The 24,063-nt window shown below is 44.0% G+C and overlaps 1 long non-coding RNA gene across 2 annotated transcripts in view; it reads right to left on the bottom strand.

Moving 5' to 3' along the window:
- The window catches only part of LOC309540710, a 127,917-nt gene that overhangs the window by 39,480 nt on the left and 64,374 nt on the right, over window positions 1-24,063 (bottom strand). The gene's annotated exons all lie outside the window — the stretch shown is intronic.

Here is a 24,063-nt window from a genome sequence, read left to right on the forward strand (position 1 = left end):
AGTCCTGCCCAGGAGGCCGCATTCATAGTCCTCAAGGTATGCCGGCGGCCTACGTGTGCGTTGCGGCCTGGGGTGTTCCCTGGTCCGGGCTCCAGGTTCTGGCTCATGTTCCAAGGATGCTGGCTGTGATGGGGTTGTTTGTTCTGGTGCAACCGGCTCGCTCAGTCGTGGTTCTGGTTCTGGTGTCCTTTCGGCCTCACGGGTCCTCTCTGTATTTACTGATTCTGCCTCTCCTGCTGGACCCTCCTGCTCTATGGGCCTCACTGCCCCGCTGTTCCCTTGGGACTCCTCTGACCTGTCCTCCTCCTGGGTTTCTCCCGGGAATCGTCGCCGTATCTGGTCGCAGTGGCGCCAGCATTGCCCCCCATCCGTTAGCACCTCGTACGACACGGGGCCAGTGACCCTGGTGACTGTGGCGGGTACCCATGCTGGGCCTGCCCCAAAATTCTTTGCGTACACTGGGTCCTGGGCCTCGAAGGTCCGGGGGTTCCTGCCTTCCCCCACCACTACCTCATCCTGAGCTCTATCGGGGTGAAGGCGGTCCAATCTGATTGCAAGGCGCTGACCCATTAGTAGTTCAGCGGGGCTCCGGCCAGTCGTTGAGCTGGGGGTGCTGTGCTGTGCTAGAAGGAATGTGGCAAGGCGGTACTCCCAGTCCCCTTGCGTCATGCGGCGAAGGGTGTCCTTGGTGGTTCGCACCATGCGTTCTGCTTGGCCATTGGTGGCAGGGTGGAACGGCGCCGAACGGATGTGGCGGATGGCGTTCTGCGCTGTGAAGGTTTGGAATTCTCCTGACGTAAATGCAGTCCCGTTGTCTGAGACGAGAGTGTCAGGGAGCCCGTGGGTTGCAAACAGCCTGCGTAGTACCCGGATGGCTGCGGACGTGGAAGTGGATGGTACCAGTGCGACTTCCAGCCATTTGGTGTAGGAGTCCACTACTATGAAGAATGTTTTCCCCTGAAAGGGGCCAGCGAAATCCACATGTAGGCGTGACCATGGTGCTCGGGCGGACTCCCAGGACTGGACTGGGGCCCTTGGGGGATCTGGGCGGGATTCTTGGCAGGCCTGGCAGTGTTTGACCCAGGCCTCTATCTCTCCATCAATCCCCGGCCACCACACATAACTCCTGGCAAGGGCCTTCATTCTTACTACCCCTGGATGTGTCTCGTGTAGGGCTGTGAGGACTCTTTTGCGGAGGGGCTGGGGAACAACGACTCTGCTTCCCCATAACAGGCACCCCTTGTGGGCCGACAGTTCATGTTTGCGGGTTGTGTAGCCGGCGAATTCTGGCCCGGGGCTGCTGCTGGGCCATCCCCTCCACACCCAGTCCAGGACCCGGGAGATGACCCTATCTTTCTTGGAATGGTGTGCAACTTCTTGTGCCTGAATGGGGCGGTCGGGAAGCAGCTCCAGGCTCATAACCTCTTGTGCAGGTGCTGGGTCAGGGCCTGTTTCCGGTAGTGGTAGCCTGCTGAGGGCGTCCGCATGGCCCATCGCCTTCCCAGGTCGGTGAATCAGTGCATACTGGTAGCTGGCAAGGAAAATTGACCACCTGAGGACGCGAGGAGACAGCACTTGGGGGGTCTGCCTTTCGGGGGCAAACAAGCCAAGCAACGGCTTGTGGTCAGTCACCACGGTGAAGGGCCGCCCGTACAAGAAATCATGGAATTTTTTTTACTCCCTTCACGATTGCCAGACCCTCCTTGTCAATTTGCGAGTAGTTCCGCTCGGTTGCGTTGAGTGTCTGGGAAAAGTACGCCACCGGTACCTCTCTTCCATCCGGGAGTTGGTGCCCCAGGACAGCGCCAATGCCATAGGGTGAGGCGTCGCATGCTAGCACCACCGGCAGCCTCTCGTCGAAGTGTGCCAAGACAGAGTTTGAGACAAGCAAGTCCTTGACTGCCTGGAATGCGGCCTCCTGGCGCTGGCCCCACACCCAAGGGGCCCGCTTGTCCAGGAATCTGTGTAGGGGCTCCGCTACCGCCGCCTTGTGGGGAAGGAAGGAATGGTAAAAGTTCAATAGTCCCAAGAAGGCCTGAAGTTCAGTCTTGCTCTTGGGTGCTGGGGCATCACAAATAGCCCGTACCTTGTCCCCAGTCGGGTGGACCCCTTCTGCGTCCACCATAAATCCCAGAAAGTCCACCTGAGGCACTCCTAGTAGACATTTTTCCCGCTTCACCTTGAGACCCGCCGTCTGGAAACGGTGCAGAACGGTGCGGAGGCGGTCCTCAAACTCCTCTGGTGTGGGCCCGGCAATCAACACATCATCGAAGAAGGGGGTGACACCAGGAATCCCTTTAAGGAGAGAGTCCATTAGATTCTGGAATATGCCTGGTGCCACGCTGACCCTGAATTGCAGCCGCTTTACCCTGAACACTCCTCTGTGCGTCACAATCGTCTGTGCCTCTGCTGTGGCCTCATCTACTGGCAGCTGTTGATATGCTTGGGCCAAGTCCAGCTTGCCAAAAATTTTCGACCCAGCCAGGGTGGCAAGGACATGGCTGACCACTGGCACTGGGTATGCGTGGGCCGTGAGGGCCTTGTTTATGGTACATTTGTAGTCTGCGCAGATGCGGACCGAACCATTAGGCTTGACGGGTGTGACGATTGGAGTTTCCCAGGGGGCATTAGGCACCGGCTCCAGCACTCCTTGCTCCACGAGTCCAATTCCTCGTCTATACGGGGTTTCAAGGCGAACGGGACCCGGCGGGCCTTGAGCCTGACCGGTCGTACTGCGGGGTCAAGCTGTAGCGCAATGGGGGGGCCCGTATACTGTCCCAATTTCCCGTCGAAAACCCCTGGAAATTCCTTGCATATGGCGTCCACGTCCACTTGTAAGCTAGTGTGGTTCACCCCGGTGACAGCTAGCCCCAGTGGTCCAAACCATGCCAATCCCAGTAATCTAATGTAGGGGCCCTTGACCACAAGCAAGTCCAGTTGCCGCGTCCGCCCTCGGTATTGCACCCTGAAGGTCCCCACCCCCATTGTGGGGACCTTACGTTTCTGGAAGTCCCGGAGGGTGAATGGGGCCGGCCTGAGTTTGGGACCCCCAGTAGGACACAGTTTCCTTAAAGTCTTTGCCGAGATTATGGATAGAGTTGAACCCGTGTCAAGCTCCATGCGGCATGGGGCCCCCTCTATCTGTACCTCTACATAAATTTTCTCTACATTGGGGTGGGGCAACTGGTATACCTGGCAGTCTGTGAGCTCTGTCGAGTTGCCTTGGTGCGTTGGGCCCCGGGACCTGGGGCTCTTGGGTTGGTCATCTGATGCCTGGTGTCGGGTGGGCCAAGCCCGACACACCCGGGTGATGTGTCCCGATTTTCTGCACTGCCTGCACTCTGCGTTGCGGAAACGGCAGGTCCTCCTCTCGTGACTCTCCCCGCAGCTTGCGCAGTTTCCTCCTTCTCGTCGAGGCAGCTGTGGTCTGTGCGCTGCTTGAGTGCGCTGCTGTACTCGGTGCACCTCCTCCCTGTCGGATCCTGAGTCATCGGTGAGGTCTTCGTGGTGGACCCTCGGTTGGGATGGCAGGCTCGGCCGTGCCTCTTGCGTCGACCTCTCGGCAGCTTCCGTTGCCAGGGCCTCCTCCAGAGCGACCTGGAACGTTAGGTCCTTCTTAGCGTAGAGGCGTCGTTGCAGCTTCTCATCCTTCAGGCCACCGACGAGGCGGTCACGAAGCATGTTCTCCAGCTCTGAGAAGTTGCAGAACCAGGTGGCTTGGCGGAGAGAGGTCACAAACCCAGTTATGGTTTCCCCAGGGGCTTGTCGCTTTGTGTAGAAGGCATTTCGACGAGCCACCACTGAGGGCTGTGGCGAAAAGTGCCCCTTCAGCTGTTCCATTATTGTTTTGTATGGAACAGTAGCGACGTCTTCAGGTGCAAGGAGAGCCCGGGCGATTTCAAACGTCTCCTGTCCGCAGACGCTGAAGAATATCGCCCTCTTCTTGGCGTCTTCTTCGTCGGTGACCCCTTTGGCTTCTAGGAGGAAGGTGAAACGGGAGGCGTATGCTTCCCAGTCTCCAGATGCTGGGTTGAATGGCGAGAAGCTGCTGTTGGCTGCCATTCTGAGTTCCTTGTGTCCCGGAGCTGAAGCCTGGATACACGGTGCGAGGCAGCGGTGCGGCAGGTGGTGGTGCTGCGGTGCTGTGTGTGGCAGTCAGCTCAGCGGGATCCCATCCTCGTCGCCAGTAAAATATACTCAGAGTCGCAGAGTGATTTCATGCTCTTTATTCAGCTCATAGTGGTGAGGAGGAATGAATGGATGTCCCCTCAAAGTATCTGCTTTATATACATTATTTACACAATGGGCTGCACATGATTGGCTAATTCCGGAATTCTACTGTAAGCCAATCAGGTTGTGGATTCACTTCAATCTGGAGCAGGATTGGGTGGTTCCTGCCAACCAATCATACTGCTGCATTGTTCTAGGACCAATCAGACTGCTGCATTCTGAATCCTATTGTTCTAGGACTAATCAGACTGCTGCAATTTGGATCCTATTGTTCTCAGTACATAACACCAAGGAAAATTTTCTTCCCCTTTCTCTTTTCCTCTCTTGCTTCTTTATCCTATCACTGTCTGGTCTACCTAATTTGAGTCCCCACAGATTGTTGCAAAAATTGATTCAATTACCTCAAACCCACCCCAAATAATAATATTAAAAAAAACTCAACTAAAATTTCATTTCAATTGAAACCAGCTTCCTTACTGAAGTTTTCTTTCATGGTGAAATTTCAAGGCAGCTTTCATATAGTCAAATGTCAGAGACCACCCCTGCGTACTGCAGCTGATTGATGCAGGATTGCAGGGTGTTTCTGCTGGCATTGGGGTTGTAACAGATCGGTGTAATTCAGCTTTTATCTCATAGGAAAGCCCTCTGTGAGAATACTGTGTGGTCCACTGTGGTGTGTTTTATGGACCTAAAAGGAGAGTTCGGCAGAGTTTCATTACCCGCAGAGGCTGCAAAATTTATGGAAGCTGATCTAACTTTAGCAAGACTAGACAGCCCTAAATTCTGCATTAAAAAGACACAGAGCACCTCCATGTTATGCTTCCAGGGATCCCCTCTATGAAATAACTTTGATCCACAGCAGCTTAAAAATGCACCAGCACCATTACTTGGCTCTGCAGTCCCTTTAGTCCTTATCTCTTGCCCACTGTCATAATTCAAGGGTATTGTTTGTCATGCACCAGAAGCCAGGGATGTTTCAGCACTGTGGCATTAGATGGTTCAGATCCCAGACTATTCTCATTAAAGCATTAATGCAAACCTAATTTATGCTCAATTTACTGATGCAATTCATGAACTGAAACACAGCATTCTTCCAAATTCACACCTCTGAATTTGGCAATGCTGTACTTCCAACCAAATGTATATGTTCAGGGAAAGTGTGTATAACAATGTGTGTATTGGTGAAAGCAACATGCAGGAATGTGCTATGTTAGGAAAGAGTGCTTGTAAAAATGTGTCTATTGGGGGAAGTGTGCTCTAAAATGCTGGCAAAAAAATCATGAACTGATGTGGAGATCTGAACTTACGATGGGACAAAAAGAGAAACTGAGAGAAATCAAAACATAGATTTGGCGCTGTGGGTAAAACCTCAGCGCCTAGGGCTTGCCGATCGCATGGTCGGCGGTTCGAATCTCCACGGCGGGGTGAGCTCCCGCCCTTCGGTCCCAGCTCCTGCTCACCTAGCAGTTCGAAAGCACCCCTAAGTGCAAGTAGATAAATAGGTACCACTTTCTAGCAGGAAGGTAAATGGCGTTTCCGTGTGCTGCGCTGGTGCCGGCTTGCCAGAGCAGCTTCGTCACGCTGGCCACGTGACCCGGAAGTGTCTCCAGACAGTGCTGGCCCCCGGCCTCTTAAGTGAGATGGCTGCACAACCCTAGAGTCGGACACGACTGGCCCGTACGGGCAGGGGTACCTTTACCTTTACCTGCCCCCCAGGTATACACAAGTGTGAAATGATGGAGACAAACATACAATTCCCCCCTCTCAAACATACACTTACTTATTGCTATGTGCAGGATGGCTTAGAGTCTTCAGTTCTGTGAGACAAGTGAAAGTGTAATAGCCATTCCACGGATAATGACAAGTATCCATCCCACAGGTTAGAATAGCTTCCTTTCCCACAGTATCGTCTTGGCACACTTGGGCAGAGTTTTATCTTTGCAGCCTCTGAATAACTCCTAGATCTGGTTTTCTCCCAGGAAATAGTTGTGAAGGGTCCTCGACCTGTAGAAACCATCCTAGTCAGTGCTTTGAGGTTGAAAGATAGGTTCTTGGGTCTCAGGAATTTAACTAGAAATGTCAAGGTTTAAGACTGAAACCCTAAATGTACTATAAGCAGGAGGAAAGAAGTCTCATTAAATGTGTTAAGACTGGGTGGAGAACTTGTGGCCCTCCAGATGTTAACTGGCTATGCTGGCTAGAGATAATGGGAGTTGGAGTCCAGGAACATCTGGATCCCCACCATTGCAGTAGGACTTACTCCTAATTAAATACATATTGCACTGCATTGTCTGAACTCCATGGGACATGATTCCTGAAAATACATGTACAGATTTGCACTGTTACTGTCTTTCTCAGGTAGTCTAGGAGGAATAAAAACTGGTGATGGACCAGAAACAAGGTCCAGGCTTTTTCTTTCTCTACTTGATGAGAACTTTTGATATTAGCTCTGCCTCCATTTCCATCCTACTCCAGTCCTAAGTATAAGCCAGGCTCTTCCCTCCTCATCCACCAGGTGCTGCCTGTATCACATGTCACCATGTTAAGTAGCTAATTAAATTAAGTAGCTGATCCTAAGATCAATGAGCACAATGAACATGTTTTGCTATGTTATCTGTTTAAACATTGCTTCCATGCCATGGACTTCAGCTGACATTGGGTGCATATTGGTGGACCACTTTGAAGGAAAGCTGTTGGCAACAACAGGCAATTAATATTCACTCTTTTGTGTTATGCGATATAAGACCAAAGAGCCTTGATGACTGCAGTATTTACTGTTGAATGTATCCAATTAGAACATTCAGTGATCAAAGTTCCAGATTGGTACTGGTTTGTTGTGGGGTTTTTGTTTTTGTTTAAGGAATAATGCAAGCACTCACAGTTAATTACTATAGAAAGACATGGAGAAAGCTTGGCATGTCTACTGAAGAAAATTATGCAAAATACCTTAAAATAATTACAGGTTCCTTTTGCCCACACCTAATTGAGAGCAGCAGCTTAATTTTCCTAACAACATTCTTTTTTTCTTCCTACCCTTGAAAGCTTCCTTTGCACATCTCTAATTGACAAGAATCCGTTTGCTTCAGAGGAAGTAAGTCACTAATTTTAAATGAATGTTTTGCAATTCAGTTTAACTAGGAACTAGTGCCAAGTGCCCACACCTAGGAATCAACATACCGTATTTTTCGCTCTATAACACGCACCTGACCATAACACGCACATCGTTTTTAGAGGAGGAAAACAAGGGAAAAAATATTCTGAATGAAACAGTGGACGTATCATTTTTGTGCTTTATGCTGTGGCCACAGACATGTGATCTGATGGTGAATTTGGGGTGACCCAATGCAAAAATCCTGAGAATCCCTGTGGATCCATGCTTTGTAACCACGTTTTTGCACCATTGCAGCCCCAGGCAACAGTGGGTGCGTGATTTTTTTTGGGGGGGACAGGCTGTAGCCATGGACATGCTGTGTGCTCTGATGGTGAATTTTGGCTGACCCAATGCAAAGATCCTGAGGATCCATGTGGATCCATGCTTTGTAACCACATTTTAAGTGGGGAGGGAAGGAAAAACACAGAAGGCTAAGAATGCAGGAGAGGGCTATAACGTGAGGAAAGGAAGGCAAAAGTTTCCCCCCACCCACCCACACAAGCCAGCCACTGTTTAAGGATTTCATCCTTTTAAATGGAAGAAAGCATATTTGAATGCTGTGTGTCTCCAAAAACAAAAAGCAGGAAGTCAAATCAGAATTTTAAGCCGAACCTGTAATCTCTCTTCCCTTCACAAACATTGTTCCTCCGGAGCAGGGAGAGGATAGAGCGACGCTCTGCTTTCCTCTCTACTTGCCTGGAGGGGAGGGGCTTCCCCTGCTCTTTGTTCCGTTTGAGCAAACACAGCAACGAAACAGAGCAGGGAGGGCAGTAAGACCCTGAGGCAGAATGCAGGAAAGCTGCCACTTCCTGTCTCACGGAGCTCCCTTCTCCCTGAAGCGCGGTTTGATTTTTGCCTTATTTTTCGGCTCCAGAGACCACACATTCGCTGCATAACACGCACAGACATTTCCCCTTCCTTTTTAGGAGAAAAAATCTGCGTGTTATAGAGCGAAAAATACAGTAATTTATCCCTGAAGTGGAGTGTCATTCCATGTGTCATTGCAGGGGCAGCCAACATGGTACCCGCCAGATGTTTTTGGACTACAACTCCCATCATCCCTCACCATTGACCATTCTGTCTTGGGAATTGTTGTCCAACAGCATCTGAAGGGCACCATGTTTGCTTCCCTCGCAATAGTGGATCAATGAGTATAGTCAAGTTTTTCTGCTGACAGCACCATAATTATTGAGCAATTGGGCTCCTGCTAACATGGTTATTGCTTGGTTGGGTCAATAGCGTCTGCAGATGTTTTTTGAGAACCAGCCAGACTTAAATCTTAGAAATCAAAGGGAGTTCAGTATATACCCACACTGGAAGAATGGCAGATGAAGGTCATGGACTACATGGAATTGGCAGAGATGACTGGCAGAATCCATGACCAGGGAGAAGAGTCGGTAGAGGAAGATTGGAAGAAGTTTAAAGATTACTTGCAGAAGCACTGTAAAAGTAAGGAATGTTGAAATGACGTTTGAGTGAAAATAAGTGGTACTGGTAAAGAGATGCTTAAGAAAATGTAAATAGGGATTGATAACTGGAAATGGATATTTATAATAATAGGTTAACATATGGAGTAAGGATGAATGTTAGAGGCTAAGGATTTGCTGAATTTAATATTTGAACTGGAATACAAAATGGGAGGTGTGAGGAGGTCAAGAAACTAGTGAAGAATATATAAGATTTGAAAATATTAATCTATTTTTCAGTTTTGATTTTTTGCTTTTCTCTTTGTTCTTATTTATTCTTTATTCTTTTTTCTATCAACTGTTTTTCTACTGTGCATTTTTTATTTGTTTTGCTTTTGTAGTTTGAATGTTGGAATTTGTTGGAATTTGTTTTTATTGTTTGTGAAATATTAATAAATATCATTAAAAAAACAAAGGGAGTTCAGTATCTTTATCACTTTGACATTGTTCTAAGTGTTGAGCATATATTTATTTATATACTGCAATTTTATTTGTATGTCTCTGAGAAAGAAGGGGAGCAATAAGTGTTTGATGTGTTTATTAATAAAGCAATGTTACAGTCTAGTTAGACTAAGGCAAAATTCATGAAATGTTTCTCTTTTTTCTTGTACAGGAGAACTTCCCAATGGACTGCAACTTTTGAATTTTTTTTGGGGGGTATATACTGTTCTCAGGCATGAAAGATTCACCTACGGTATTTGGAACATCTGTGGCTGATTTTAAGTTTTGAGAGTCCTAGACTGTTTTCAAGTTTTGTATCCTGTCGGAATCTGCAGACCATATGAAGAATAGACACTGACATTATTGATAATCATTACAAATTCAGTAACCCTGAAATCTTGGCAGAACAATATTTCACATAAATAGACTCTAATTTATATACTATCTCCCAATGGGTAATCTAGCTATTCTTTAAAAGCAAGGGATGGTTTTAGCAAAGGCTTTGTCATTCTTGAACAGTGTCTGCTAATTGTATTAATGTGCTAAAGAAAGAACATGGAGAGCTCATTCATTGTCTGATAAATCAATTGTCACTTCCAATTTATGCCATTTTTTTCTAGGAGTGGTGAAAAGTCTGTATTAACACACTGGAAGAAACATTCATTTATCCTACTACAAAAAACGAGTTGGCATACTTTCCATAAACCATGTTGACTGGTTTGATCCATAATACTTTTTTTTTTCATAAGGTGAATTCCACCTCAAAACAAGGAATTCAAAAATCCCCATAGAGGTAGTTTCTGTACACAAAAGGAAGCTAGTATATCCTAATGGATTATTTACTGGAAGCACTGTAAATGCAGGGACCACACTACTGCAGAGGAATGGTAAGTCACTCAACATCTACAGGAAGGATGAAGAGCAAAGCCAAATAGTGTCCAGTTACTTCAGAGCTTCCCCTGAACCAGATTGGGATGAAAAGTTGAGGTTTTATCATAAAGGGAACAAACTGCAAACCAAGTGGACTGCAATCCTGACATCTGTTTCTGTTCTTTTGCTGTAGAATCCCTCCAGTTGATAATTTGAATTGGAAGCAACTTGGTTGTTTTCATAGGTCCTTTTCTTCCCAGCTCAGATAAAACAAACCTCTCCTGTGGGTCTAATGGTTTGTGTTCTGAATTCGTGGTTTACATGGCAAGGATTATCTGTATTATATTGCTAACATATTATCCATCTTGAAGAAAGCAGAATGGGCTAGGTCTTGGACAAAGTTTCCCTGATTTTAAGTTCACTAGTCAACAAGACACTTCTGTAAAAGGGTGAGAGCAAATATCTTGCAGACAGTGCTAACTCTAAAAACGCATTTTGAATTATTTTCCTTTCCAATGCAAAATTTGAGATGGAACAATACGGATTTTGAATTTCTAAGCTATCATGGGGCATGATTCATGGGGCAATTCATACTGTTTTTATTCTGATTATTTGTATGGTTTTAATAGTTCGTATGTATGTATGTATGTATGTATGTATGCTTAATTGGTTCTTTTAATGATGGCCTTTTCTATATTTTTAGCAGTTCTTATTTTTATCCATAAGCTGCCTTGAGTCCCTATCAGGGACAAAGGTGAGGTATGTATGTATGTATGTATATATGTATGTATGTATGCATGTATGAATAAATGAATGAATGTATGAATAAATGAATGAATGAATGTATAAATAAATAAATGAAGAATTAGTCCTCCTTTACATAGTTTAGGCTTAGTAGAACACAATACAGAGCCTTAGCTGTAGGGAGCATGAGCAGGTGCAATTGTCACAGAAACATCCAGCTCTGGAAGAAGAGAGGGGACTACCAGTGGATTGATTGCCCTTGGCAGAACAGCATTACACACTCCAAACAGAGGTCTGCCCATTAATGCTCCATGTTAGAATATTTCTTTGTGTGTGTTTTCTGCGTATGGGTATGTACAGAGACAGACAGACAGACAGTATACATACACATTATTTACAAGAATATGCTTAATTGGTTAGGTAAGATTATTGGCAATGGGTAGGGTTTCTTTCATTCATCCTAGCCCCAATATTGAAATTAAATTACAAAGTTGGAAATAAAAACACACAACCATCAATACTGCTTAGAAATGTTCTCCCATCAGCAGTTCTGAATGGGAGTTTTTTTAAAACAACAACACAAAACCCTATTATCAACAAAAATGTCCCTGTGAATCTGGAGAACTAGACTCAACAACTCTATGATTCTATGTTCATATGTGTTGCTCTTTTTATTGTGATATACATACAATTGTTATTTTATCCTATTTATGGAAATTCCCAGGACAATAGGATACATTTTGTGCTTTTTTTTTTTACTCCTTTCAGATCAGAACACATATTTCTCTACTGCATGTAAAACTTACCAGGGACTAATTTTAGCAAACTATTTTGTATGCTGAGTGTTCTTTAGCACAATTATGACCATTAGTCATTTTATTGTTACATTGGAGATTATCTTACGCATTTTTACAAAGTATCCTTTTGAATAATGGTCATCGACCATAATAAAGAGATTAATCGGCTGAATATTGCTTACAGCTGTTTAAAAACCTATGGACAAATTTGCACCCTTTTTCTTAATGACAGTGGATACACAATGGAAAATGTAATCCAGTCTGTGCATCCAATTTCTCCCAAACAGTATTAGGTAGGATTCCATTGCTCCTCCTCATCCTGCCCCTCCCCTCCCTGCAGGTCCACTCTGCTCCCTTTGCAGACTCCATAGCCCAGCCTATAAAGCGGGAATTTTTGACAAATTTCCCACTACCGTTAATACCAGTTTAGGCAGAATTAGCATTAGCAATGTGGGGAGGTCTAGTGTAGACAGCTTTCTGGCTACCCTCACAATGTTCAGCACTATAGTTATCGGATCTGCTTCAACCCATCCAAGAGATCAAGTGTTAGAAAAGGTGTTAATAGCCAGAAGTCTGTCTGCACCAAATCCTACACCAATTTTGCCTCAGCAGTGCTAACAGCAGTGGAAAACTAGTCACAATTTTATTTCATGTTGAAAGAAAAGATGTTGAGAGCTACATTTCATTCAGAATTCAAGAGTTTTACTTATATTAAAAATGACTTCTCAAAATGAAGTGGCAAATTAATTATATGTGGAATTCATGAATTGTTGTGTGACACAAACTAACTGGGGGGGACCCCAGCTGTTTCCCCCCTCCTCCATTTGGGATTTTTGAATTGAGAAATTAGGGGTACCTCATCTGTTTTCTCAGAAGTAAGTTCTAATGAGTTCAATAAAACTTACTTCCAGGCAAGTGAGCATTGGATTGAAGCCTTACAGGATAATCCTAACCATGTCTGCCCAGAAATAAGTCCCACTGAATTACTCCCAGGTAGGTGGAGTTAAAATAATTAGCCTTAGGTCCCATTCCCACTATACATTTAAAGTACTACAATACTACTTTAAATAGTCATGGCTTCCCCCAAAGAACTCTGGGAGCTACAGTTTGTTAAGATTACTGTGAGTTGTTAGGAGAACCTCAGTCCCCTTGCAGAGCTACAATTCCCAGAGTTTCCTGAACCATTCTGAGATGGAAGAAATTCTCCTTTCCGGCATGCGCCTAGTTTGTGCAGATGGTGAGGAGAAAACAGACACTGAGAGATCCGCATTCTGATTTGCTTCTGGAACTTTCTACATTTAAGTAACCAGCTTTCACAACTCCATAAGCAAATGGAGGTTAGATGGACTTTTTTTGACATGCCATAACCATACACAAGCTCCTCTTGTGGAGGATAAAGATATCACTGGTTGCTAGCCACAAAGGCTGTGTTTAATCAGTTGTTCTGAACATCAGTTGCTGTGAACTATGTGTAAAGAGAATGCTGTTGTTGTGTTCAGGTTCTGCTTTCAGGTTCCCTATAGGCATCTATCTGGTTGACTGATGTGAGAACAAGATGCTGGACTAGATGAGCCATTGGCCTGATCCAGCAAACTCTTATTATGTACTGTAAGGACAAAGACCCCAGAAGACGTCTGAGGTCCCCCCCCCCACCATCATAAGTTGGCAGGTTAACTTATTTTGCATTCAACGTTCTCCATTGGTGCCAGTTTGATTATCCTACTGTAATCAAGATTTGTATGAATGACATTATGTTTATTCTAGTCTCATTCCCTGCTTGTTCTTCTTGTACATAAACAGCTATACCAATACTAAACAACTATAATTTTGCAGTACAGACGCAGATGTGGAGAAACCCGAGCCTTTCAAGGAGGTCAGTCAGGTCAAGAAATATCAGATTTTCATCACCTGATTTCTGTATAGTGAACCCCCCCCCACGCCCCATGAATTCAATAGCATCAGCTGACTCTTTGACTTAAGGAGTCTATACAATATTGGAAGAAAATAGGATTGGAGCCAGTGAAGAATGGCTCCACATAGATTTTGACAGAGTTACAGCTCAATTTTATATTGCATTTATAGGACATGTTTTAAAATGTTAGCATGAACAAGGAACAATTGGGGGTGGGGAGAGCTCAAAATACCCACTTTCGTTGTCAAGACAAACATAGGTATTTTAAACTATGCTAATGTAATGCTGTTTGTAATGAGATTGGTACCTTGGTACTTTGCCCTGAGTAGTGGCAGATCCCAACTGATACCTCTTAAGTACCAGGAGTGGATTGCACTCACATTCCATTGCAGACAATGACCCACTTTGAACATAAGTGTCTGCCTCATGGTTACGTATCCATGAAACTCTGCTTTAATTAACAACATTAACCTCATTAACTACAATGCAGCCCTATACATCATCACCAACTGCATTTATTAGTCACTTTTCTCAGAAAGTGACCCAAAGCCAGTCCTTTTTTTCTAGCAAAAGAAGTGCCAGCACTGCGTACCATTGAGTGTCACCAGAAAAAAACACAACACTGGCAGTATAGGCGATTTACAGAATAATAAATATGTTACATTGGACTTTAGGAATAAAATTTGGAAGGGAAGTCTGGGGTTATGGAGGGCTACCAACAGATTGCAGACCTCCTGAAACCACATAGTGCAGTCAGGCGCTCCTAAAGCTTTTAGACCACAAAATGTGAACAGGTTTGAATAAGAAATGCAGGAATTATTTTTTAAAAAAAATCTAGTCAGGCTTATTCATAATGCCAAAAGAATGATATCAGATGACTTATAAGATCATGATCAAGAAACAATCACTAAAACTAAATATGAAAATCAGAACAAAATGAAAGCTAAAAACCACACACACACACAATAGGCAAGTCTAACACAATGGGAAGACACCTGTAATTTGTTTTAGCTCTCTAGTTGCTGGGTGCAAGAGCCAAAGCAAACCTTTGCCTTCTCACTGGAGGAAGGTGCAGGCATGTTAACTTGTCTCTAAACAGCCTCGGTCCAGTATACCTGAAGGAGCGTCACCACCCCCATCATTATGCCGGGACACTGAGGTCCAGCGCCGAGGGCCTTCTGGCAGTTCCCTTGCTGTGAGAAGCCAAGCTACAGGGAACCAGGCAGAGGGCCTTCTTGGTAGTGGCACCCGCCCTGTGGAATGCCCTCCCACCAGATGTCAAAGAGAAAAACTACCAGATTTTTTAGAAGACATCTGAAGGCAGCCCTGTTTAGGGAAGCTTTTATGTTTAATAGACTATTGTATTTTAATATTCTGTTGGAAGCCGCCCAGAGTGGCTGGGGAAACCCAGCCAGATGGACAGGGTATAAATAATTTATTATTATTATTAATTATTATTATTATTATTATTATTTTAGTGCCTGCTGGGTAGTTGGAGTTCCAGTTGCCTGGCAGACACAGAGACAAAACTGCATGACTTTGCTGTCCCCTCACTGGTTCCAAGCTGGGGGAACGGCAGAGCAGGGGGGGGAGGAAGGGGTGTGCATTGGGTGTGGTCTGCCCCGGGTGTCACCACTGGGGGGAGTGACAAAATGTCAGGCGGCACTTACCACGGGGCCTGCAGTGTGCCGGAGTCACACATCTCTCCTGGGAGAGACACGGTGGCTTGGGCATGCGTAGGCTCCGCGCTGCCCAACTGGTCCGCCCGCTGCTTCCCCCCCAGCTGTACAGCAGCTGAGTGGGGGGAGGCAGGCAGACTTCAGAGGCCCTGCGGTCTGGTCCACCCCATGGGCAGTGCGCCCCGTCCCTGGGCACACCGTCCCAGGCGCCCGAGCGGCTTCCTCCACCACTGCGGCAGAGGAGCTTCCATTTGCCTTTGACCTCATGCCACATGTCCCATTCCTTCCAGCTTGAAACTGCTGAAGGGCAGAAAAGGCACATGGGTTTTCTCTGTGCCTGCTGGGTGGTTGGAGCTCAAAGATGCACCATTCAATCAGACACAAGACTCCACACTCCTTGGTGGCAAGGGCACATCCTATTGATGACAAAGTTTCAGTTGGCTACTCAAAACCTGTCAACCCTTGCTTACATAGGATAGAACTAATCTCATTTTGCAAAAGCTTGAAATTAAGCTAGTTATAAGCCACATTATTTGCATCAGATACAGGAGAAAGGTGAGAAAGGATATAATGACTTCCTAGTACAATGGCAATAACAGAAGTAATATTTTCCAACTACACATATTTAAGAGTAAGATTTATGCTGTTTTACCTAAAGTGATAAAAACAGGATAGTCCTATGGTTACTCCAGTTATTCTTTTGCATTCCATACAAAAGAATACACAACACATCTCATGAAATAAATAATATGACCCACCTAACCCCAGAAGAGACATATAAAAATAAACCAAAGCTACTGGAGGCCTATAAGAGAGAGAGAGAGAGAGAGAGAGAGAGAGACTTTCAAAACCTCTCAGCTACCTCTTTGGGGTGGGGGAGAGAGAAATATATAAACAATGCCATCAATTTACTCCAAACTCCTCTTGTTTGACCGGATGATAACATGGTTTCTGTTTGTCTTTGCTGGCTCCTCAATGTGTGTGTTTATCTGTAGCTTGCAGCTAACTGATCACATTCCATATCTGTTCCATTGTGGTAAACCAGCACTATTTGCTTTGTTATCCACCCCCCCCTTGAGGTGCCTTTTAAAATACTTCCAGATGACAAGTGGCCAAATCATTTTAAGAGGATGTATGACCAAACCATGCTACATCTCAAAAATGGCATGTGGTGAACAGATTCTCCTCCCTGCTCTATTCCCCAGATGCAGTTGAAAGGAAGAGAATATTGATGGACACATGCACACATGCCCGTGTCACCAAACAGAACAGCCACCGCAACATGGAATACTATTAAAGGTGGAGGTTATGTCATGAACAAAAGGAACAGGCAATTGAAGCTCAAGGTCTACCAGACATAAGCTCATATATTCGTTCCTCACTGGAATGGACTCTTTCCCTTTTTAATGTGATAATTCATATTCTTACTTGGTTAAGGAATGAGTTTGAGATCTACAAAACTGCTCAAGCTCAAAAGTTTGGAACAGTTTGGAACAGCTATCCTACTGAAGTACAACAAAATCAAAGAGGGCTATTTTCTTGTGTACTAGAGACAAGGCGTTTCCAATGGAAAAATCAGTTCAGTATCAGTTCAAATTGGTACAATGAGTGGGAAAGCGGGGTCTTTTGGACTGAGTGTTCCTTTGCTTGGCAATAAACAGCCCAATGACCCACTCATATGCTCCAGAAGTAACATCCCTATAGTTCTGAAGTATGGGTAAGGAATTAATTCTACTGAACTCAGCTGGGTATACTGTTTCCAATCTTTTTGTAAATGACTCAAAGCAAGTCACAACCAACTGATGGTTGTTTTATCAGATCACACAATTTCCACCAATTTGTAAATAATCATTCACGACAATGGAGCATGAAACACAATAAAGGAATAGAGTTTATGAGAGGCAAAGTACTAAAATTAAAGGGCAAACAACATTCCTCTTTCAGTACCTCTAGTTTTTCCAATATAATTTCCCTTGCTTCCCAAAAGTGAATTAAACCACTTTGCAGAGGGAAGACAGGAGGTTTCAGACTCTTCCCATGCATGATAAGCAGCTGTATCACTTACAAAGATGAATGGCTAAAATAGCATTATCAAATGCAACCATCACCTTATGAACTATAAAATCTGTTTTATTGGATCTGGTTACTAGTCCCAGTTCCTAAAACAGGACAACAAGCAAGGAAGATGATTCTGGACAGAACATTTCAGATGGAATGTGAGAAAAAACTTTAGTGCAAATGAAAAACCTATTCACCTGGAGCTAAAGGCATGTATGTATTTGAGTTTGTGATGTGAAAGTTATTTAAATACACACACAAAAATTCACCCAATTCACTTGAATATAACTTTCTGATACTGTATTCCTAGATTCATAATATCCACCCAGCAGCAAGTTCAAGAGACATCAGGATGGGAATGGGGGTACTGAGCTCTTGAACATAAATGTTATTGGACATCTCTAATTCCTTGGACTAGGGAAACATTTTCTTTGGAAAGAGGATAAAACCATTCCTATTTTCTTTCTCCAAAGTGTGTGTGACCTTTTGGATTCTCAACAATTCTAAGAAACATGTACAATTTTTTTCTTGACTCTCGGTCATATCTGCTCCATCTGCACAATGGAAGGGTTCTATTTCATTACTCACCTCCTACATGGAACTTAGTTTGGTTAAAGCTTAAATTAGAACTTTTTTAAAAAAATAGCATGGCTCAGGCCTGGGACATGTTTAGCAATAATAAAGAAGCACTGTGCTTACTTCCTACTGAGTAATTGCAAGCATGCAAACATCTCAGGAAAGGTTCCATTTCAGGCAGTATGAATTCTAACACACTTGCCTATGACTGTTTGCTGTGGCATTTGTGAAGCATGCATGCAGCTTTTTCCACAGTATCTATGCAAAGTTGACAGTACCAAAATGCTAGCCTCTATCCCCTCCCCCAATCTGAATTTGCCCTTTCTGCAGAAAATGCAACAATTTTTTTTAAAAAGGTTGCCAACGACTCATTTACAATATCTGTGACCCATTTGCAATATTTCTATGACCAATTTGCAATATTAAGCCCTCATTTGGAAGGACTCTATAATAGCAGCAACGGCCATTTTAGAAATTTGGTGGATACAGATTCAGTCGTTCTGACTCAAGGAACGAGGCAGTTGAGCGGCTCGGCAGCTGTATCCATGACTGAGCAGCCCTATTTAGGATCCACTCTGCTCACCCAAAAAAGGAGGAGGGGCTAGAAAAGGTGCCTAAACACAGTCTGCCTCCTTTCCCTCCCTGACTGGATTACCGCGCCCAGTGGGGTCACCACCTAGCAGTCGTAAACGGCAAATGAAATTTGGAACATGGAATATACAGACTTTGTCAGATAACACAGGCAGCGAGCGTCCTGAACACAGAACTGCCACCATTGCAAGAGAGCTGCAATGTTTTAACATCGATATTGCAGCACTTCAAGAGACTCAAAGAGCAGGCGAGGGACAACTGAAGGAAGAAAAAGGAGGCTACACATTCTTCTGGAAAGGTCTATCTGAACAATAACATCAAATACACGGGGTAGGCTTCACTATCAAAAACATTAAACCATAGGGGGTCCCCCCCCAAAAAAATGTGTTGTGTAAAGAGGGTCTTAGAATCATGCTGCTAAAGTTAGATGTAATCTTAGTACAGAGATGAGAGACTGGTGGCCCTCTAGTCTAGATGATGTTGGAATCATAGATCCCAGTCATGCTGCCTTGGGCTGATGGGGAATTGAAGTCCAACATCTGGAAGGCAACAGAATCCCCACCCCTCTTTTTGTATGTTCTTAATCAGTGCCTGCATTGTTCTTTATACAGTGTGTCGATATCCATTTTATCTATTTTCCCCCTCTTCCTGGCAGCCAGGACAGGTGGGAGATGGCATTATCACAAAGTATTCTTTTCCAGCAATATGTAACTGCAGGAAATGCATTTAGATGTATCTTGTAATAGGCTACACTTTGCAGCAGTGAGTTTCTTGCAGAAGTTTACAATAGTATGGGGAGTTGTTTGCTTGGAAAAACATGTGAAAAAAACCCATCCAAACCAGGGAGAATTCCCACAACAAAACCCACAGTTGCTGCTGAGGCAAATGTGCCCATAATGTGACTCCATGACTCATGTGCTTAAAATTAAGCAGTACATTCTAACAGTCTGTTTGGTTAAAGCAAAGGCATGCAGAGAAGGAACAAGTTTATTATTGAATGTTAAAACTAATTAGCTGGCCTTCTAATTTTTAGAAAGAAATATTTGCCCTTTCATAGCAGTTAGAAATATTTCATTTGCTGGTCTAATTAACTTCATAGGCAGAAAACGGAGATGTATGGCCAAATCACATTTATTCAGGACAGCAGACTAACTGGAACTTACTTCTGAGTAAGCATGCTATGACTTCAGTTATGCACCATTTGTACTATACAGTTAAAGCACTATCATTAAACAATAATGCCTTCCTGCAAAGAATTCTGGGAACTGCAGTTGAAAGATGCTGAGAGTTGTTAGGAAACCCCTAGTCTCCTCCCAGAGCCACACTTCCCAGACTGCTCTGGGAATAAGGGTTGATGGTTAAACCACTCTGGGAATTGTAGCTCTCCGAGGGAAATAGAGAAAAGGGAGAGGAATAAGGAATGATCAGGTTTTGGTGTAACTGAAATAGAAAATTTAGGGCTGATTGACTGATGCTGAATAATTCCATAGTAAAGGCTAAGTTTAAATGAAATCAGTGAAGGTTGGTTGATGAAGGAATGGAAATAAGAACATAAGAAGAGCCAGTGGGATTGGGCCAGTGGTCCATCTACCTGAGCACAAGAGCACTTTCCCTTCCTGAAGACAAAATGTATTATCATTGACTGGATACTTACAATCTCCTGTGCTAGCTTTTTGAAGTCCTAGGCTAAAACGGTGGACGTGACTCAGTCAGGAGCAAGAGGTGCAACGTCTACATGTTTTAAGGATATGGAGTGTCAGCTATTCTAATTCTTCTATGAGTGGTACTGGAGTCTGGAAATTTCATTGGGAAATAATATGTTCAGTAGGATCTTCCTTTTCTAATGTTTAAGAAATACAACCAAATACTCTAAAAATATTCCCTGGCCTGTGAACTATAGCCAGAGGGTAGATTCTTTCCTTTTCATGTGCTTTTGCATTGGAACAAAAAGAAAAAAATTCTTTGGGTTAGTTTGGATCAGTTTATTTCCAGAATTAAGGCAAGAGACAAGATTTTTACTCAGCAGAGAAACTACAGTGAAAGTTCCCACTGAACTTTGTATTTATCCTGGAATTGAGGGAATAGGATCTTCAGAAGTGAGAGCCAAGGGAGTAGAGTCAAAATATTAGACTTCTCATGCTAGCATTTGTAGCCCTCTTTTGTACGGGGTTAAAGGCCAATTCCTAAATACTGTAGTTGGGGCAGCCCAGGACCTCCATACACGCTGCAAAGGCTTGTGCCTGTGAGATATCACTTAGGTGCTGCACTGGTTGGACTTCATCTCTGGAGGTGCACTCCATTGTCTCAAGCCAACAACCTCTTTTTTAAAAAAAATAATATTTATTACTTTTAAACCTTACAAAAAGAAAAAAAAAGAAAAGAAAAAAAGAAGAAAAAACATACAGTACAATATATAAACAATACACAACACAACATTAACACATTAAACAAAACAAAAGCAAAAACAATTCAAAAAACACACATCATACCATCTCAATATCCTCTCTTTCATTCCCTTGTTTCATCGACCTCCTCTCACCTCCCTTTTTGTATTCCATTTCTATTAATTATTTCAGCAAATCCTTTCCATCTTTCTCTATTTTCTGTCATATGGTTATCTTAACATTTTTAACCTTATTTTCCATTAAAACTATAATACTTATTTATGCTTAATTCCTTAAAACATTTCTACTAAAGCCATATAATTTCCTTCCAACATTTTTCTAACACTCATTAATTTTACATTATTTCCATATATAAATTTTAAACTTTTTCCAATATTCTTCCACCGTCTCTTCTCCCTGGTCTCGGATTCTGCCAGTCCTTTCCGTCAATTCCATATAGTCTATCAACCTGGTGATCTTCTGTCCGAGGCTCTTAACTCTTTTCCAAGTCCCTTCTGTGAGTCTTCTTCATGTTTATACATGCACTTTGTCTTCTCCTGATCTTGTTCTTATTTTCTTTCCTTTGATGCTGAAAGGTAAATCTCGGGGAAATTCCCACCTGACAATGTTTTTATTCCTTCTCAACAAATCAGCCAAATCTCCATAGTTAAAAGTAAAATTCACAAGATATTTCCAGTCGTATTTCAAAGTTCCTCCAAGTCTGGCAGCCCCCACAACTCCAGTCTCCTCCTGACCCAAGTCCAGGTTCCAAAGGTCAATAAATCCCTGCATGAAGGGATCTATCCAACTTTCCTTCTCCGGTCCAAGCGGGGCTCCAATCCTCACAGTCTAGCTTTCTCTAAATTCAGTCGTAACAGGCATCTACTTATAGTCATCAAATTGCATACGCGAGGCTGGGGCTCTAACAACTTTCTCCCCCGACTTCTCCTCAATTTGCCATGTCAAAGTAGATCCCTGTATCGATTCCTGAGTAATTTCTGTATTAATATTCACTTTTTGTCCCAAATTGGTCACTTTTTGTTCCAAGTTATCAATTTTTATAATCATCACATCCGTCTTCCTATGGAGCTGTTCCAGTGAGTCATTAATCTTACATAATGCAACCACTAAGGCTTCTTCTGTCAACATCCTTACGGTCCAAGGTCAATCCCAGATTCTCACGATCTTATCTTACAGATGGAAATTCCCCCAGCTCCGCTCATGTAACAATTTCAAAGGTTTCCTCTAGGGGAAAACAATTTCTATTTGTATCAATTCCTTTAAGCACAGTTCCAACAATAAAGCTAGTTTCAATTTCAATTAGATTTACTCCTTTTTAAACGCAGAAGGAGACAATGGAAACAATGTATTTCTCTTCTTTAACTTACTGTCCACAAACGATCTATTCACAGTCAATGAGCATATCCAAAACTTCAGTCTTACTAGCAGCCCGTTTCCAGGTTCAGAGCGGTGGTAATTTGACTTTCTTCACTCTCTCCTGCAGGCTTACGAGGTCTAAAATTTCCCCCCTCTCCTCCTGCTTCCAAGGGGGGTTTGATGATTTTAGCCAATGGAAGTTTAATCCTTATGAAAAGCTTTCCAAGACTTCAGCTTGCAGCCTTTTTTGCTTCAGTCTATTTACAAAAGGGGAAGGCGGACTTCCTGTTTGAAACCTTCCCGTTTCGGTACCAAATTAAGACATTTAAAAATCCAATTTTCCGTTCTACTCACGGGTAGTTGTTTTAAAATCAAATTGTCCACAGGAAAAAGTCAGCGCTCTCCGGCAACAGCAATGCAGCTTCACTCCGTGAAAGAAGCAGTCAATTCGAAGCACCGCACCACTCACCCCACGTCGCTCCGGATCCCCGAAACCGGGTTTCCCCGTGAGTAGGGGAGGCGCAAAAGGTGCCAGCCGAATCCCACATTCACAGGCTTCTCCCGCCTGTGATTTTTTGTGGGTCCCCGCCTTCGCCGTGGTGGCCAGACCCTAATTTCCACAAAGCGAATTCCTCCTGATCAGAGGAATTCAGCCATTACCGGAGGCGCTAACCCGGAAGTCCTCAAGCCAACAACCTCTTATAGAACAGTAGCAGTTTAGGAAACTGAATTCATGGGTATTAGGGCAATTGAAAAGAAATGCCAGTTCCACAGAACACCCATGTTTTAATCATATTAGGACTGGGCTACTGTAGACACTTTATATGGGTCTGCTTTTCAAATGTTCTCAGAAGCTTCAGCATGTTCATGATTCAGACACCAATTTGCTGATGTGGCAGGCTGCAGGGATCTTATGTTGCCTATCTTAAAACATCTTTGTTGACTCCCTGTTGCTTCCAGGCTCAATTCAAACTTCTGGTGTTGATCTTTAAACTAAAACCCTCAATGGTTGTGACCATGATAACGAAAATAATTTGTTAAACTTCCCATATCCTCAGATGTTCCTCAGAGGCTATGCTCCAGGTGTCACTGCTCACTGAAATATGGTGGGACTAACCAGCAACAGGGACTCCTCAATGGTGCCACAAGAATTCTAGAACTTCCTCTCAAGGGAAAAGGCATTCCATCCCCCTCTCTGTTGGTTTTTGATGCTAGACAAATGTCATATTTACAGAGAACAGGTGGTTTTTAAGTGTGAAGTGATTTACTCCTTTGGCTGCTAGTCATTGGCTTAAATCATTTTGCCCAGTATTCTCTACTTGTGGCAGGCATTGGCACTCCAGGGTGTCAAACAGAGATATTTCCCAGTCCTACTGGTCCAATCGTGGCCCAAGGACCACATGTGGCCCTCAATGACTTTTTGGGTGGCCCTCAGCAACATTTGATCCCACCCCCATCCCAAACCCCTGGCCTACCTGGTGTCAAGTCAATGTGTCAAGCCCCCAGCCCAGGGTCAATCCATGTGTCCAAAGTTCCACAGAGATCCTGGAACAAGCTGAGGCGCATCAGCATGGGCAGTTGAGCAGACACAACACTTCATCTCTGCTTCCCTTTTGCACTTTGCATGATGACTGCAGCATCTGGGCTTAATGAGGTATGTGACCCTCACCTGTTCCAAGTCTCCTCCAGCTTGTAACATGGGCCTTGCTCAATCCTTCCCTGCATGACAAGGCAGTGTGCTGCCTGCAGGTTCTGTGTCAACATACTCTGTGGCCCACTTGGTATAA

The sequence above is a fragment of the Podarcis vaucheri genome (genome assembly GCF_965113315.1).
Source record: "Podarcis vaucheri genome assembly, chromosome: 9".
NCBI classification, from domain to species: Eukaryota; Metazoa; Chordata; class Lepidosauria; order Squamata; family Lacertidae; genus Podarcis; species Podarcis vaucheri.